Source organism: Mastomys coucha, unplaced genomic scaffold (genome assembly GCF_008632895.1).
Source record: "Mastomys coucha isolate ucsf_1 unplaced genomic scaffold, UCSF_Mcou_1 pScaffold3, whole genome shotgun sequence".
Lineage (NCBI taxonomy): Eukaryota > Metazoa > Chordata > Mammalia > Rodentia > Muridae > Mastomys > Mastomys coucha.
In genome coordinates this window covers 29,103,308-29,121,876 of record NW_022196909.1, presented here as the reverse complement: position 1 = coordinate 29,121,876, position 18,569 = coordinate 29,103,308, and the positions used below count along the sequence as shown (strand labels likewise).

At 41.5% G+C, this 18,569-nt stretch overlaps 2 protein-coding genes and 1 long non-coding RNA gene across 15 annotated transcripts in view; 2 read left to right on the top strand and 1 right to left on the bottom strand.

The window, feature by feature from the left end:
• Positions 1 to 16,586, top strand: part of LOC116074731 — a 69,421-nt gene extending 52,835 nt beyond the window's left edge. Inside the window, exon 3 of the long non-coding RNA XR_004112257.1 lies at positions 16,488 to 16,586. This is a non-coding gene — a long non-coding RNA (uncharacterized LOC116074731). The remainder of the gene's footprint in view (positions 1 to 16,487) is intronic.
• Ctnna3 (catenin alpha 3) overlaps positions 1 to 18,569 on the bottom strand; it is a 1,512,724-nt gene that overhangs the window by 968,037 nt on the left and 526,118 nt on the right. The gene's annotated exons all lie outside the window — the stretch shown is intronic.
• Lrrtm3 (leucine rich repeat transmembrane neuronal 3) overlaps positions 1 to 18,569 on the top strand; it is a 162,522-nt gene that overhangs the window by 91,864 nt on the left and 52,089 nt on the right. The gene's annotated exons all lie outside the window — the stretch shown is intronic.

Sequence of the window (18,569 nt, the reverse complement as noted above, 5' to 3'; positions counted from 1 at the left end):
AACTGCTTCCAGTATCGTTGGGTCCTGTTCAAAAACTTCTTTTCTGTGCCTATAACTTGAAGGGCATTCCTAAGTTTTCTCAAGTGTTTTGAGTATTTCAGCTTTCAAACCAAGGTGGTTATAGTTCTATTTAAATTAAAAATTTTTTTTAATTTAGAAAAATTAAGTGAAGGTGGTTGCACCCATTTGTATTTTGAGTTTTAGTAACAAAAATCGTAATGGCATTCTTTTACTACCAAAGTTGATTTCCTTTTTTTTTTTCTAAGTTTTTTTTTTTTTTTGCTTGTTTGTTTTTAGATAGGGCCTTGCTACGTAGCTCAGGCTGGCTGAAACTCCCTCTGTATTCCAGCAGACCGACTTAAGATTCTTGAACTTCAGCCTCTTGATCCTGGGACTATACTGCTGTGTTTCACAATAGCTGACTCACAGAGACATTTTAAGGGTTGTCAATATCAAATTATCATCTGCTCCTCAATCCTTTGTGAGAAGTGACTATCAAGAAACTATCCTCATGCATGACATGAAGCTGGCAGAGTCTACTGTAGCTACTTATAACCTACAGAGCCCCTAATATGCTAGCCATACTCCTAACTAGACATGGTCGTGTATTGGATCCTAATAGGCTTTTAGAACAGGTACTATTATTAACCCTATTTTGAAGCTAAGAAAATTGAGGTGCAGACAGGTTAATTGACTCGTCCAAGAACCTACCTGAGACAGAAAGCCAAGCAGCATGCATCTTGAATATGCATAAGTACACATAAATCCACATTTACATACATATGTACATAAAGATACGCATGTATACAAATCACTCGTCTGAGTTAAGGTTGGGTTACTTTTGAGTCTCTTTGCTATGGCAAATATATTTTTTTTTATATGTGTTTCTTAAATTTGGACACCTGAAGTGGTGTCAGGTTGATATTAAAAAACACAGGAGGAGAGAGGAGCTTCACTTGTTTTTTTTAGTGTAAACCAGTAAATTCCACCTGGGGGGGATTTTCTGGCATGTAATTCCTAACCTCCTACCAGAGGTGTTAGCAAAAGAAGGGAATCAAGAAAGACGAAGAGATGCACTCACAGCTCACCTTTCAGAATTCATAATTCGCTCTTCTGATCAGAACGGGCTGCAAACTTGAGCTGCCTCACCCGAGTGCACCATAGGGCTTGCGCTGAGTCAGGCCATAATGTTATCCCCTGAGCTCTTTTTCAGAGTCAGCTTTTAAGAAATCCACTTGAGACATGAGCCTGCACAGTGCAAAGAATCTGGCCATTTAAGTTTCTCGCGTTCACCACTTAAACTTCTAACGTTAGAATTTTACTTAAAATTTTGTTCTCTGTTTTCTTTTCTGAAAGTTAGAACTTTGTAGCTTCTCTTGGTAGGCAGAAAGCAAACCCAAACCGTAGCATCGTATCAGTTGTTCCAGTATGGGATTGTACCTGCTTCCTCCTCTTAGTCAAGATTTTGCCTTCATTTTATTGACCTTAGTAGGTATTTTCTTCTCTGTCATCCCCAACACGGGAAAGTCCAAGGCATGCCTAGGCTATATAACAAAACCTGGCCTCTAGAATTTAAAAAAATACATAGAGATCTGGCTCTCTGCCCTTCAGAGTGTTTATTATCTTGCAAAGGACCCAGGTTCGGTTCACAAATTTCGCATCAGATGCTCCACACTTACCTGTGACTCCAGTTTCGGGGTAGCTGATGCCCTCTTATGTCCTCTGTGGGATGCTCACACTCATGGGCAAAGAGCGCACAGGTGTTTAAAAATAAGGATGAATCTTTCTTTAAAAAAGACCTCAGCTGACAACAATCAGTTATTTGTAAGTGATATTTATTCATAAGTATCTGTGAGTATTAGCAAAACATGTTGCTTTAGAACTATGTGGCCAGCACACAGTTTTCTCTAGCTCCCCAAAAGCATGTTGACATACTATAAAGTCAAAGGTAAACATGAAATTATTAAGCACATATGCCCACATACACACAATAGCCTCTAGCCTTAATTAAATGTATTTTAGTTGGGGGAGTTAAGGCCTGGCTTTGAACAAATCTTAATCTTCTATGTAAGAGAAACATCACATGACTGGGGGAAGGGAGGGCGGTTACGCTAATCGGGTCTTCATCTCAGAGCCATACGCAGAGGAGATTTGAATGGGACATGACTGGATGACAGACTAGGAACCAAGACAAACAAAGACAAACTGGGAAACATGGAAACCAAGACGACCCACATCGGGTTGAAAACAAGGTGGAGAGCAAGAATCCGTTTTTAGAGTGGAGTATTGACAGAACATTTTTATGACTAAATATGCCGCCCACACCTAAGGGGCGAAGGAATCAGAAATAACTCCTAGTTCGCTGACTTGAACAACTACAGGGGTGGCGGTTATCATCAGTGAGTTCAGTTCAGGACAACTCACTGCACGCTGGTAAACTGCAATTAAGCAGCCATTTGTGCTGCGGGGATCCGGGGTGGGGATGTCAGGTTGAAAATATCAAGCGACAGCTTCCCCCAAATTCCAACACTTAAGCTGTAGACAGAGCAACGATTTCTCCTAAAAGGAATCTGAATGCATAAATAGGAGAAGAGAGAAATGGTTTCATGTAAGCCGTACAAGAAGTTGTGTGTGCTGCGCTGCTGTGGTTCGACTATGGACAGTATCAAATTCATCATGACAACTTATTTTTAGTGACATCGTTCATAGGAAATATTTCGGAATAGGCATTTGACTTAGGGTTTCTAATGCTGTGATGAAACATTATGTCCAAAAACAAACTGGGGAGGAAAGGGTTTATTTGGCTTACAGTTCCACATCACTGTTCACCATCCAAAGCAGTGAAAGGAAGACCTCTAAGCAGGGCAGAAACCTGGAGGCAGGAGCTGATGCAGAGGCCATGGAAGGATGCTGCTTACTGGCTTGCTCAGTTTGCTTTCTGATGGAATCCAGGACTACCAGCCCAAAGATGGTCTCCTCCATAATGGCTGGTAGTCCATTAATCACATCAATCACTAACTAAGAAAATGTCCCACAAGCTTGCCTGGAGCCTGGTCTTACAAAGGCATTTCCTCAATAGAGACTCCCTCCTCAAAGATGACTCTAGCTTGTGTCAAGTTGACATAAAACTACCCAGCCCAGCTTTCATAGAAAACTATCAAATTTGTAAAGCTTATCCAAGATTTGGTTAAACATGCTTACACTTATAATCTATCATATGCATATATTTTGCTGCTGATTAGCAATCTGAAAAAAAAAAAATCTTCCAGAAGTCAAACTAAATTATAAAGTTACTGCCTTCAGTGTTTCAAACATAATCACATCATCATGCTGTAATATTTTAGTTTATAAAAATAAGTGATTATGGCCAGGCAGTGAGTGGTGGCACATGCCTTTAATCCCAGCACTTGGGAGGCAGAGGCAGGCGGATTTCTGAGTTTGAGGTCAGCCTGGTCTACACAGTGAGTTCCAGGACAGCCAGAGCTACACAGAGAAACCCTGTCTCGAAAAAAAAAAAAAAATAAGCAATTACATATCAATATCATTTCCTAGGAAAAAAAGCTACAGTATTAGAGATAAATATGTGTTGCCAAAAAAAGACAAAAACATGCGTCCAACAATTGGAAAGGATCCAAGGACAGTGTGGAATCTCTAAAAAGTTCAACTTGTTTATGAAAATTGGGTTAATATATATTCTGATGTCATCACTATTTAAACAGATTGTAAAACTAATAGAAACCCAATAATTTGAAAAGCCTATAATTTATATAAATAGCATTTTTATATCAGCTCTGTTGTGCAAGCATTGATAACAAAACAAATACTTGAACATGTCTACTCTTGCTTCCTCAGCTGTCAAATGTTTGCAAGAGCAATGGTTGAAAATCATTAGTCAAATAATCGGCATAATCAGGATTTCATTATGATTTTAGATGCATCTCTATGTGTTCTAACATTTAATGTTCTTAGGTAAATATGTAAAATCATGCGTCCAGTGTATGCGTCCATCTACTATTTAGTGCCACAATGGTACATGCAGATTTAGTGGAGAGGGACAAATGACCTAGAAAAGCCCGGTTAACTTATAATGAATATGAAATGGTATTTCAAGATGTTACTCTTGGTCCGGTTGCTATGGTAAAATACTGTGACAAAATCAACTTAAGGGAGAGAGAGTTTATCTGGTTCACAATCCCAGTTATAGTCCACTATGGTAGGGAAAGTCGCACCTGTGGGAGCTGGAGAGAACTGGTCAACCACATCACGTCTGCTCTTGAGCTAGCATGGAACCATTGCATGTATGCTCATGTTCAGCTTGCCCTCTCTGTTTCACACAGTCCAGAATCCACTGCTCAGAGAATGTTTCCAACCACAGTGGAGTTGGGTCTTCCATATTAACTCACTTAATGACAGGCTATGCCTCATAGACATTCTCAGAGACTAAACTTTAACTAGACAATGCTTCACAAGTATTCCTGGGGACTTTCTCCCTAGATGTGGAGCTGAGGAGTCTAATCACCACAAAGTGCAGTTGGTATTAATTTTTAGATACAACAGAGAATTAGAATCTAAAGCATTGAACATCCTGGAAATGTAATGGGATGTCCTATCAGTGGATAAGTGCCCCCTTTACTTTTACAAACTTTCAACCTGTCATGCGTTCTATAATAACACATGGGCAAATGGCTCATTCTGAGATGATCACGGAGCCATAAGCCGCACTCTCAGCACACTTAACATTATAACCAAAATTACAGCTTTGCAAATTATAAGTAGAGAAAAATTACAGGTTGTATCAGGTACAACAACTGTTAGAAACCCAGAAGTACTATGCTTTATAAAATTATGTTTCCAGTTAACGTAAATGTCAAAACAGGTTACTTATTCAATGAAGGTTTTACAGATGCAAACATTTCACAGTATGACAGATAGAACTTTACATAGAAAGCCCTTCCCCTTTAGGGACTTCTAACAGAGACCAGAATTTCAACAACTGTTTGGTATAGATTAACCTTGGTATATAATATCTAAAACCAACGTGTTCATTCACCGAGTGGTAATACCTTATATTAATAAGCAGAAGACCTTTAACACTTAATTTTTGTCTTCTTAAAAACTTTACTGGGCGTGTCATTACTAGGGAGAAACACAACAACTGGTTGTCAGCATATTAGAAGTGACCATCAGTAAGGGGACCATTTTTTTTAAAGTTATGCTATAATATTGTTATCAATGTAAACATCCATAAAATCAGAAGAGAAAAATCCATGCAAATATGAACCTACAAACTCTAAACAGGCACGGTTTCAGAAAGCACTGGAGAGACGGCTCAGCCGTTGAGAGCATTTGCTGTTCTGGTTGAGGACAGGAATTCAGTTCCCCAGGAACCACAGCTCATAACCTCCTGTAACTCGAGCTCCAGAGTTCAAGGTTCTCTTCCGGCCTCTGCAGAAGATCGGCCTTGCCGTTGCCCTTTCTCACCCTTCATGTCTCACCAAAGTGACTCAATCCACTCTCAGTCTTTCGTCATGCTTTCTTTCACACCAGGGCCTCCAAATCTCTTTCCTATGCTGCACACTAAATCTCTGTGTATGAAAAACTTAAGTGCCTTTGTTTCCTAACAATGACAGCACACAATTGTTCTAACCAGTACCTTGTGATTCACTTAACATTTTCATTCGTATTTCAAATCTGGCTGGTAATTTCATTCATCCTTTCTGCTAATATCACCCCTGTCCCATGATGTTGCCGTAGACTTGGTTCAACCTTCCATTGTTTCTCATCTTTAGAAGCCCAGACATCTTTAACTAGTCAGTGAGCATCCGAGCTTGTTCTTAGTCTGTTTCTGAGACAATTTTTAGAAATTTGGCCCTAGACTCCTTTTCTTGTTTTCATTTCCTAGTTTGTTGATGTTTTGTTTAAAAGTCTATATTTCTCATCACACATAGATCCAGGCCTCCTCCTCTTTGCTTCTCATTGGCTCATCTCTTCTGATCCTTCATATAGATCTGAAGGGCACCTACATCCTCATTTGGATATTGCATTTCTCCAGAGGGCTCTCTTACTTTCCACTCACAGATACACAAGGTTTATCATCTCTATGACCTGCCTCTGATGCCACTTCCTGTGTTGAGATACTCAGGTTACCTTCTTTTTTTGTTAGACTCTAGGTTTCTAGAGTGTAAATTAGACCCTATTTTTCCATAAGGTATCAAGACATAGAATGCAACTATTTAGGAGGTTTTTTTTGTTTTGTTTTAGAAAGACTTACTGAATGAATGCAAACTGGGAGATCTTAACCCAAAGTGTGAGTCTGAAGGTGGTGATACAGTTGGCATTTAATTTCCATAGTATTTATGAGTCATGAGATCCCTGTTCTTGTTTTCCAAACTGTGTCAGGAAAGTATTTCGTGAATAAACAGGGTGGGGGAGTGGTAGCAAAAAACTGGAAGAATACAAGAACCGATGCCAACTAGTTTACCAGCACCCTTTCTCGTATGTGAAATAAGCACACAATAAATGCCATTGAGAATTTGTATGGCTTTGACACATACTAAGTAGTTCGCTCTATTTATAACAACAGCATAGAAAGACACCTTGTGGCTCTTGGGAGTCTTAAGTCTCTGTGAATTCATTAGGAATTCACACCCAAGCATTAGCTTAGTGTGTCTCAGCACATCTATTCTAATCACTTTGATTCTCATTCCTACTGTCCGTTTGCTGTGACAGAGTATACTCACGAAACACTTATTTTCTGAGTTCTCTAGCTCCCACTTGTACTGGTATAAGCATGCACTGCCATCTATTTTTTTAACAGACAGCTAACAGACTTGAGTGTGTCTATGTTCTAAATAATATTTGGCCTTTTCCTCGGTATGACCTAACTTTTTTCCCTTTATTAACAAAACATCTATTGTCTTCTGTATATGTTTTCTTTAAAACAGGTTCATGTGTGTGTACGTGTATATGTGTATGTGCATGTGTGTGTGTGTGTGTGTGTGTGTGTGTGTGTGTGTGTGTGTGTGTGTGTGTGAGGGAGGGAGAGAGAGACATAGAGAGAGAGAGGGAGAGACAGAGAGAGAGAGAGAGACTTTATGTATGCCATGAACATGTACATACTCTTGGAGGCCAGAGGGCATTGGATGCCCTGCACCTGGAGTTACAGGTGGTTGGAAGCAAAGTCATGTGCTCCTGCGAACTGAAGCCAGGTTCTCCACAAAAGCAGTAAATACTCTTGGCTACTGACCAAATCTCTAGCTCCTTATGCTGTATTTCTGAAACCGAACATACAAAATATTTATCATCATTCTACCTTTAGTAGGCACTGTTTGATCCCTCCAGAAGAACTGTAAGCCCCTAGAGGACTCCGCCTGGATTTTTCTCATCCCTTCTGTTTGTGTGTGCCTGAGCTGTTTCGTGAAGACTTGTCGAGTTGACCTAACATACACACTTGCAGGAAAGGAAGAATTCCACCTTTCACTCATGTTCCAAGGTGCATTTTTCTTACTATCTCAGTGAACTCCTGTTCTTGGGGTCTGAGTTGACATCATTCCATCATTATCATCACTGTCGTGTCCTAAGAATGTCACTGTGGTGTATTGTTTAAAAAACTCAGACGCATAACTTCTTTAATCTGTCTGGGCAAGTCACTTCTGATATTTTTCAGAAGTGTCCAAGAAACTTAAGGGAGGAGGGGGGGGGAGGGAAAGCAAAGGTCACCGAGAGGCAGAGCGGCATATTGGCTCTTTGTTGCCGTAGGACCCCCAGATCACGTCTTTGATGGTGAGTGGGGACACCTTGCATCCCAAATGTTTGGCATTTGGGCAGCGGCTTCCATTATCCACTAGGGAACTGGCACGGCACTTACCCAGTAGCTCATGATGGTGTTCTCATCCCATCATGCCACGCTATTTATCCAGACTTCCACGCAGTGAAACGTCTTAACCGGAATCCTTAGGAACGGATGTGGATCAAGAGACGGTCACGGTCACAGTGGAGACTCGTGCCCTCAGAACATTAAAGGGCACCATTAGGGATTGTTTCCCTTCATTTAACATTTACACTTTTGGCACAGTGCGGGACTTAAGGGTGCCGTCGTTATAACAAACACGGTTAGAATGTTTGCGGAGTTCATTACGCTACTTTAAAAACTGATAACTAGGCAGGGGGCTTTGCTAGTCCTCCACCTGACCAGTACGTGAAGGACAAGGTGACATTCCTGAGGGGTTGGCACCGCCTGAGCACTTTGTGATAGAGTTATAGAGAAGTTCTCTTGAAGGTTCTAGACATAGAACTGAGATAGCAGGTATGCCAATTAATATGATACAGCTCTAGGTCAGTGAGTATATGCCCCATCATTAAGAAGACTGTTGTAGGTTGGGTATGGTGGCCCATGCCTTTAATCTCATTGCTCGGGAGGCAGAAGCAAGTAAATTTGTGTAGATCTCTAGGCCAGCCTGCTCTACACAGAGTTCTCGCCTAGCCAGGGCTACAAAGTGAGATTCTGTAGTTTAAAAAAAGAAAGGGGGGGGGGTGCTGTCTTTTCTTTATAAAAATAAATGCATGTGTATCTGTGCATGTGTGTGTGCTCATGCATGTGTGTCCTTGTGTGTGTGTGTGTGTGTGTGTGTGTGTGTGTGCATGTGTGATATGTGAGTGTGTGCATAATGGGTGCAAGTACATGCACTACTGTTAGAAGTTAGGAGGAGGGGAAAAAAAGAGGAGAAAAGAGGGAAATCTCAATAGGTTCAAGAAAAGGCTACAAGACACGGACAAGATTTAATTGCTTGAAAATAGGAAAGGAGAACAAAGGGGAATAGACTAGACCAGAGGGTTCAAGGCTCAGATTTGTAATATGTTAAGTGCTTTTCTTTCTCTTTCTCTCTTTCTTTCTTTCTTTCTTTCTTTCTTTCTTTCTTTCTTTCTTCCTTTCTTCCTTCCCTTCTTTCTTTCTTTCTTTCTTTCTTTCTTTCTTTTTCTTTACTCTTTTTTTATACAGTAGCTAAATAAAATAAAGGCATGTGTGTAGGTCTCCTCTCAGACTGGTCAGGGACAGGTGGAAGGGCCCAGCTCCTCAGATGCAGAATCATTTGACCAGGAGAGGAGACAGTAAATTTGAGGGTAGGGAATAGTGACTGCAATGCAATCTCAGTTATTTTTTCTTTTCTTTCCCGAGAAATAAGATTCGTAGCTGTTGCCTATGGTTCTCCCTATATTCCAGATATGGAAAGAATGCCAACAACCCCCTAGATCTGGCAGTAAGTCACAGATGGTATCTGCTGGGGACGTGGCACAAGGGTTTCCCATCCTCCGTATAGTCTCTGATCACTGGGCTCTTATTCCCTATGCTCAGTAGTTAAATGAATGAAGAGGAACCACAGAAAACAGCGGTGGGCAGCTCTCGTACCCAAAGCATGCCACTCAGATCTTGTGGGCAACCCACTAAGAAAAATGACCTAAGAGAAAGTCATCCTGAAGAAGCAGGGTTTCCTTTAAAACTGGAGAACATTTAGCTCCATCGTCTCCTTTTCTTACGTATATTGTGACTAGGTTCATAAGGATTTCCATGCCTGACTTGATATTATATACAACCTATCCCCCATAATGCACGGCAGCCTCCTTCGTTCAGTCTCCGGATCATTGACAGTGGTATTTAAGGATAGTTAACAATTCCTCCAGCAATCTCTATCCTTTGTTTTTTTGTACATGTCAGAGCCTTCCTCCCTCTAAGTCTTTGTGTCCATTGTTTTGTATCTGTGTCTCGTTCTGTTGGTGTCTAGTCAGTATGACTGGGGTTTGTACATGCTAACTCTGTTGTGCAGCCTAACTCTGACACTGATGACACCACTACTCCCAGTTGACCCCTGACACCCAACATTCTGTTTTGCAGACAATTTGGAAACTGGGTGAGTTTCCACTTGAAAACTGAGAAAATTTTCTAGATTCTGAGTTTGAGTCATAAACTTATATCCCTCCCCCACCTGCCTCCCCCCTCCCAGAGGTGTTCAACTATAAAAGCAAAAATATTACTTTTCTTTGACTGATGAAACTTGTGATTCTGTAAGCTGAGGGAGTGGTAGTTCTATGATTAGAGGACTTAAGCCTATGGCTACTGTCCTGCTGGGGCTTACCTGGCTACAGCACACTTTGTGGCCAAGCTCATTCACAGGAAGACTGGAGTTCATTTGACTCAGGAATGCCACACAGATGGTTGGTACAACTCGATGAGAGGGAATGGTTTTTAAAAACATTTGACTAATATTGAGTGTAGAGATTTAAAATAACCTAGATTTTTTGGTATGAGAACTAATGCCAACATTTAATAAAAGACTGCTTTTAAAGAAACAAACAGTTAATTGTCCTTCCCCATATCTCCTCCCTCGTTCCTTTCTTCCTCCCCTCCCCATTCCATTCCTCCTTCATCACCCCAGTTTAATCTCTTCCTGCCTCTCTATAACTAAAGACTACGTTCCTCCTACCCAGGGAGATCCTCCATACCTGCTAGTCCTGCAGTCTATATCTGACCTCTGTGATTATGTAGACTGCAGCAGCATACCCACCGAATGCTTAAAAGCTACCACCTACAAGCTGCAGGTGGCCAATACAAAACAAGCTCAATGGTGTTTTCTGTAGATGTTTTGTCCTATATTGCTTTGTTTGAGCAATTTTTATTGTCTTGCTGGAATTTTCCTTATATGTGGTGGTTCCTAAGTTTGTGGGATTTTTGTTGTTGTTGTTGTTGTTTTATGGATTTGGGAATTCTCTGTGTGTGCATGTTTCTTGTAGTTTTCCTTTTTTGATTATTGTTAGTTTTTGTTTGTTCGTTTGTTTACCTGTTTGTTTTCTAAAAAGAGAATGAGGAATAGAAAGGAAGAAAGAAAGAAAGAAAGAAAGGAAGGAAGAAGAAAGGAAGAAAGGAAGAAAGGAAGAAAGAAAGAAAGAAAGAAAGGAAGGAAGGAAGGAAGGAAGGAAGGAAGGAAGGAAGGAAGAAAGAAAGAAAGAAAGAAAGAAAGAAAGAAAGAAAGAAAGGAAGAGAGGGTATGGGGTCAGTTGAGTGGAGAGATAGGAAGGAATCTGGAAGGAGTTGGGATATAGGAAACCATGATCAGAATATACTGTATGAAAAAATTTAATGATAAAAAAGCCAATAGGGTAAAAATGGACTCTCTAAGCATAAAATGCCATGTCTGAAGCATCAAGTTTGATACTGTCTGGAAATTTTCCCAAATCCTCCACTAGACTCATCTCCATGTGCACTCATTATGGGAAATGAGAGCTGTCTCTCTGGCGAGGAGTCAGGCTTTGTCTTCTTCACAGTTGACACGCTTATATAACATTAACTTTGTGAAGTGACTATGGAAGCCATGACAGTCTCTGTTTTCAATGGCTTGTGATTTTTTTTTTTAAGAGCTCACAGGGATGGTGCAAGGATACAGGAGCAAAGATTATGAAGTAACGTAGCTATTTTGCTCAACAGAAAGCATGACTCAGCAGAGTACCATGGGAGCTTCATGGTCTTAAAGGGAAAAAAAAAAAGATTTGCATCTAATCTGGACAGTTTTCCATGCCTCTGTCTAGTATCACACCCTCAGAAAAGTTTATTTCTCAGAGCCTTTACGTCCTTATTGTGCCAACAAATACAAGTGGACTTAAGTAGAAAGCTATAAAAATTAAATATGAACCAATAAGCAAAGCAGCTGGCTGATCAATAAATTTTAAGTCTCACTGTCCTGTAGTTAGCATGGTTCTTAGCAAAATTCATAGACTTCACAAAGCAAGGAACTGATAACTTAGTAAAAGCAGCCATCCATAAGATGGTCAATAGTCCTTAATGTAGGAAACACTGAAATATGCAGAACATATTATAGTCTCTTTCTGGAGATGTGGCTGCTTTCTTATTTGCCATTGCCCTTGGGACCATGCAGTAGTGGTTTTTTATGTTTGTGTGTCATGGATGGACCACCAGTCCTTCTATTGTTCATATGGGTGGGATAGGATGAGGGTACAGAGGATATAAGAGGGGACAGACTGCAGCTGCCGTTGTAGTCACATGGTACAAAGATGAGTCTATCCAATAGTTCTCCACATCCCTGTCTCCCTGAGGACTTGCTAAAATTATCTAATTGCCTGATCTACTGACTTTCTGTTCAGCAAATTGGAATGCTTAGACTGATGTGCGTTTTCTCTCTCTCGGTGAGACAGATGTGGGCCAGATTAGACCAGATTAAAAGTAGATAAGGCAGGTTTATTAGGAGGCAGCTCCCGGGTAGGTTCATTGATTTCACAGGTAGAAGTCAGTGAAGTTACATATCCAGGCTAAAGCAAGAGGGTTTTATAGAGCTTAGTCGAGGTGTGATAACTTGTCAACTAGGAGCTGGGATTGTGTCCATACGTGGTCAAAAACTAAGCCCCTGGATGGGCACTCATGGGTGGGTTGCTAGAAACTCAGAGATAAGGAGTGATGACATGTTAGCCCGGAGTTTTCTCCAAGTGGTCAGGGGCGTTTCCTCTGTGTGGGATGGGTTGGGGTAAGGAAGGCAGGTGAGATTTGCTAGCTTGTGTGGGATATGAACAGAGGTTCAGCCTAACATGGATCTGGAGTGTAATGCACTGGCTTCCTGGGGCCACATCCACGCTACATTGAGCCACCAAAGCTTGGTAAGATGTCCACTGCCTACAGTCACATTTCATTGTCTTCTCTCGATATGGTCCTGCTTCTTACTCTCGTTTAGCACTGGGTTGGGCAGTTGGGCAGCATGCGTATTTTTGAAAGCCCTGTAGCAGCGTGTATTTAGATGATCATCTTGTGACAGTAGGGCTTAAACATGGTTAAACCTTCCTTGGTCCCAGACTGTTTGTAACCAGCCTTTAAAGCTCTGAAGGAGACTAGAATTTTCAGGAGCCCTACAGGTCACCAAATACCTTCCCTTCTGTAGGAGAAGCTGGACAGTCCCCGTGGCATACACTAGGGTGATGGTTAAAGCCCCAGTGTTGCCTTCCTGCCTCCCAAAACCCAGCTCTAATCTGCTTGTCTCAAATCTTAGGCTTTATAAAGATTTACTGGGAGAAAATGCACAGAAATTTCTGAGTAGGCTGGATTTTTTTTTTTCGTTTCCTCTAACCACATGCTGAAATGTTATATTCATTCAATTTCTGTAATGGGGATGTATCATTGCCTAAAATGAGACAGAGAAGAAAAGGAACAAAATTTAGAACACTTTTGTGTGTGTGTGTACTGGCTAGCTTTATGTCAACTTGACACGAGCTAGAGTCGCTGGAGAATAGGAAGCCTCTAGTGAGAAAATGCCTCAGTAAGATCAGGCTCTAGGCAGGCCAGGAGGGCACTTTCTCAATTACAGATTGCTAGGGGAGGGCTCAGCCCATTATGGGCGGTCCCATCCATGTGCTGGTTGTCTTGGGTTCCACAAGAAATCAGGCTGAGCCAGTCATAAAGATCATGCCAGTAAGCAGCACCCTTCCATGCTCTCTGCAACAGCTCTTGCCTCCAGGGTTTCTCTCCTGTTTGAGTTCCTGGCTTCCTTCAAAGGAAGACTACAGTGTCGAAATATAAGCCAGATAAACCCTCTCCTCTCCAACTAGCTTTTTCGCCATGACGTTTCATCATAGCAATAGAAAAATCTGACTAAGAACCTAACTATGCTCCAGGTGGCTAATCTCAGGATATGCCTACTGGCCTCTGCTTTCCACAGAACTGATGCTCCCATTCACGTAGGGATACAGACCTATAAATCAGATTAAGGAGCCTTGGTGCAGAGACCGTCTCATCTTCTCCGCCTGTAGTATATGCTTCTTCCTGCCTTAATTTCCCACGTGCTTTACACAGGTCTCACCTGACAGCACTGCCGCTCCCACAAATCTAATAACGTGTGAGTTTGCAGTTTCGACCCACAAGGGGTAGATATGAGAAGAGGACCAAGAAAATAGCTTTTGATCATTTAGTTACTTCAGCTAGAATAGTGAACCAGAGGTTCCCGGCACAGAGGCTATCTAAACTACCCCACCTTTGGGTAATTCCAGGCTAATAGACTGTGTCTGTTGTTATAGTCTCTTCCTGTACACACGGGAAATCCTGAACAGCAGAGAACGTGCCCGTCTTTCAGTCCACAGCCCAGTATCTTTCACTATCAGCATCCGTTGTTGACTACTTACAGTCTATCGCCTCCATCATGATAATAAGGCTCCAGATTTGCCAGTGTCTTCAGCAGGAATACTTGGAGGCTTTGTGCTAACACTTAACTTCTGAGATGGAAAGGGACAGGGTCGTGTACACTGATGCTTTTTTTCCCATCATCCTTCACTCTCACCTCCCAACTAGGAACAGACAAAAGAGAAGCAGGGACTCAGATCCAGCCAGGAAACTCTACCCTCAGAGCACTGCCCGGTGGGTCAAGTGTATAGCAAGGAGATGTTTACAAAGTAAAAATAAGGGAAAGCAAAAGCAAGAATAATGCAAAACAAAAACAAACAAACAACAGCGGAAGGATCAAACGAACGGCGCTACATAGATGCACAGAACTCGGTTGATAAAAAGCAGAAAGAGAGACGTGACAATAGGGATCCAAACATGGTTCGATGAGGTGGGCCTGGGTCTGGGGCTGGACTAAGCCAACCCTGCCAGTGCTCAGATGTTAGAACCAGAAGGGAATAGTGTCAAAGTGCCAGACTCGGAGTCCCAGCATTCAAACCCAGGCTCCCCAGCAAGTCGTTCTCAGCTTCCTCAGATATACAGTGGATAAAGTAGCTGTTCCTAACTGTGAGGATCAGGGTGAGGAATAAATATGTTTTAAAATATTCCGCATAACACCCAGCCCTCACTAATTATGTATTAGATAGTCATCGTGTGGGAGCTTTTCATGGACCTCCTTGGGTGAGTAGATAGGAGATAAGGGAAGGCAATTTGGGTACTATCTTCCTTTTATATTAACAACTTGAGAGGAAGGAAAAGATGGGGTGTGTATATGAAAGAAATTACTGCCAGTTAAGATAGGGCTGAAAAAAGAATCATCTCATTTGAGTATCTCAGTGAATCTCGGACTAGAAACCAGAAACTATGCCTTGAGTAACTGTTCGCTTCTTCTTGCATATGTAAAGATGGCAGATGCCATATAGACAAGGATCACTGGCAGCTCCCATACTGTATCTACATCACTCTGTCCCAGTGTTCAGAATCTCCACTTCCAGGTTTCCCTCCACTATTCCTGAGACTGTCTTAAAATATTTCACAGAGTTTCTAGAGGAGCATGGGCTCTAGATGTGTAAGATGCTAATCAAGAAAGTACATGCTGAAAGACCTGGGTCCATGAAGTAAGGAAATATCTGCTCCTATCCCTGCAGGGACCTTCTGTATCCTTAGGAGGAGATATTGATAATGTTTATTAGTTTGGGGTTAAGGCGTTAGCTGTAAAAAGAGAACAAATATGAATGGGTGGGAATAAAAAGATACACGTGGTAAGAGAAGTGGTAGAAGTGAAATCTTGAAGGGCATTCCTGTGTAATTGTGCTATCCTTGAGCTGTCTTGACTCCAGAAAGATGCCAAGAGATATACTTCTCTTCTGGCCACTTGACTTGAAATTTGGTTCTTGTGTCTCTCCCTTTTCATTTCATCCAAGACAGCAGAAGCGACAAAGCCTTCGCCAAGTTTCCGCCAACATCTCGCCAGTGTTCATGGGATAAATGCCCGTGAGCTCTCTGACCCTAAGCTCATTAGGCTAAAAGCTAGTCTGTTTGATTCATGTTTGATGCCATCGCATTCGGAGGTGACTTTCACCTTAATTCATCTCCCCATTATAATGTATTCTCTTCAAAATAAATGTTTAGAGGGTTAGGACTATGACCGCATAGTAAGGGGATTGCCAACGTGTTGATTAGATCCCCAGAATCGTGAAAAGTAGAGACTTGAACCGATCTTCTCGTATTGACTTCAATGTCGTACTTTAGAAAAATGGTCCTAATCATCCTAATTACAAGAAGAGAATCTTGGATCACCAGGTGGGGGTGTTCCTGAGGGGAGGTGATGCTGACTGGAAGCACCAGACTGTCAAGAAAAGGAGGGTATCCGGTCTCTGGTGGAATAAGAATAACACAATTTGGTATATTAGACATCTACGTCTCTATCTAATAAGTCTCTTGAATGAGTCAGGCTAACCCAATTTGGGACCAAAACTAAAATAAAGTAGCTGGTTTAAAGATAAGTAACTTCTCCTCACTATCTTCTCTTTTCCACTCATATCTATCCTCTGCTGTTTTCACAGTGAAACAAAATAATAGTATCATCCATGCAGATAGCATTCATGGAAGAGCATTCATATACATTAGCGATCAAATGATCCATCTAAAAGCCAGTCTGTGTGGTTTTGCCTGACTTTAGTAATTAGTAATGTTCTGGGGAAAACTAAAGTCTGTTGCAGAAAGTCCAGAGACTTTCTGCAAGCTGATGAACATAAAGATTTTTTTGTTCACTGAAAAGACAGGATCGATAATTTTGCAAATTGAGAATCTCAAGAAGTGATTGCGCAGCTCCTCAATATACAGCAATTTACTAACTGAGAGAGAAAACACCCTAAATACAAATGACCACCAAATTCACAGACCAGCACTCATTCCCTTGAAAACCGTGATAAGAACTGCAAGATAGCTCATGAGGCATGGTGCAGCTCTCAAAGGGAGCCTACAGGACCAAGTTCAAAAGTCAAGTCATATGCCAGAATGATCCAGCTGTGGCAGACAGGAGGAAAGGCCAAATGGTAATAACTGGCAATACCAAGAATAGTAACACCCTATAAGCGCAACAGGAACCAAGAGTCCACGTGTTGCTCGCAAGCATTTCTCTGCTTTCTGCTTGCTCGGACTGCTAATGCCTCGTTGTGTAACTAGGGTACGCATTCTAACTCTCTTTTAATAAAGGTGAAACATCTTGTTTTAAAAATACATTCGTAATGGGACATTGGGTACCACTCTTAATTTAAAAGCGTAAAATGGCGTTCATCGTTGGTGGTCTCCTGATTGAGATAGTAACTAGGCCAGGCGGTGATATCAGAAGAGTGATGTTAGGTAGAGTGATGTTGGAGAAGGAAAATGGTACCAACAGAACACAACGCAGAGACAGACAAAGGAAGCAGAGCTTATTTGTGCTCATGGGTCGTGTACTGAACCTAATGAGGTAATAGGAAGCTCAGAAAACGATCTAATGAGGTCTCAACTCCAGGGACAGACAAAACATATTAAATCTAAAATAACATTACCCAACAAATGGTTATGTGTACGCTACACAACAGGAATTGAATCTCAGGGCCTCACGCAATTAGCAGCATAGTTTTCCACAATCAGAATATAGACGTAAGCATGCCTTTTTCTTTCCTACTCCAAAATTCACTTTGGTTAGTAATAATTAATCACACAAAGAGTTAGGCCAGATTGTTTGAAGAGTCTGTTTCTCTGGGCTGCTCTGCCTTGGCGTTGACTTATAAGAGAAAACGATAAAACTTACACAACAATCAACCCGATGACTGGGACCTGGAGTGGGGGCGTAGTATTTAAGAAAGCACTCTACTCTTGAAGAGGGCTGGGGCTCAGTTCCCAGCATCCACTTCAGGCAGATCATAACTGACTGCAATTCCAGTATTGGGAGCCAATGTCTTCTTCTAGACTCTCTGTGTGTCTGTTCTCAAGCATGCGCATATACACACACACATACACACATACACACACACACACACACACACACACACATACACAGATAACTGAAAACTAATATTTTTTTTAAAAGACAGGAATTCTCAATGATAGAGTTACCAGGCTGGAAGGGTACCTGATCAAATCAAATGATGCCACATAGAAAACTTTGGATTTAATGTAGGTCTGTAGAGCAAATCTTAGGGGGCACAGGACTCAAACAGTTCATAGCAGTACTCACGTAGACCACTAGAGTGGGGGCTCATTAAAGTGATAGCTTTCCTAGGCACATGCAACTTCCTGTGTTTGTTAATACTTCATTAAAAACACAAAATAGTAAATGTAGATACATGCACGCTCACACAAACGAGTGTATACCTTGTAGCTTTTGTGTTGCTGTGTGCTAAGCTGAGTGTTATTCTTAGCAGAGGTTACTTTGCATTTCAAGATTCTTTAACGTGCACAGAGTTAAGAGATGCATCACTCATAACTTACCCATCAACATCCCATTCATCAGCTAGGCTCTGCTATCAACAGTGCACTGGAGGCAGCTCAGGTTGCACATAACTTTAAGGGTATGAGATCAATATATATTTCCTCCCTGGTTTCTAGTCCTGGGTTCCCTTGGCTAGGCTGTGGTGCTCTGTTGCATGTGCTGCATGCACAATGCATGCTGGGCATGCCTGGAAGAATCTGCAATGCAGATCAGCGAGAAGCATCGCCCTTCATTTGCATATTGAGCCAGCACAGTAAGAGATTTGTCAGATGTCAAGAGCTTTTGCAGATCCCAAGCCTCCTCCTCCATGCCACCCCTCCCCCCTTTAAAAAATATATATATATATTAGGTTGACTTTATTCCTGCAACTACATTTGTAGC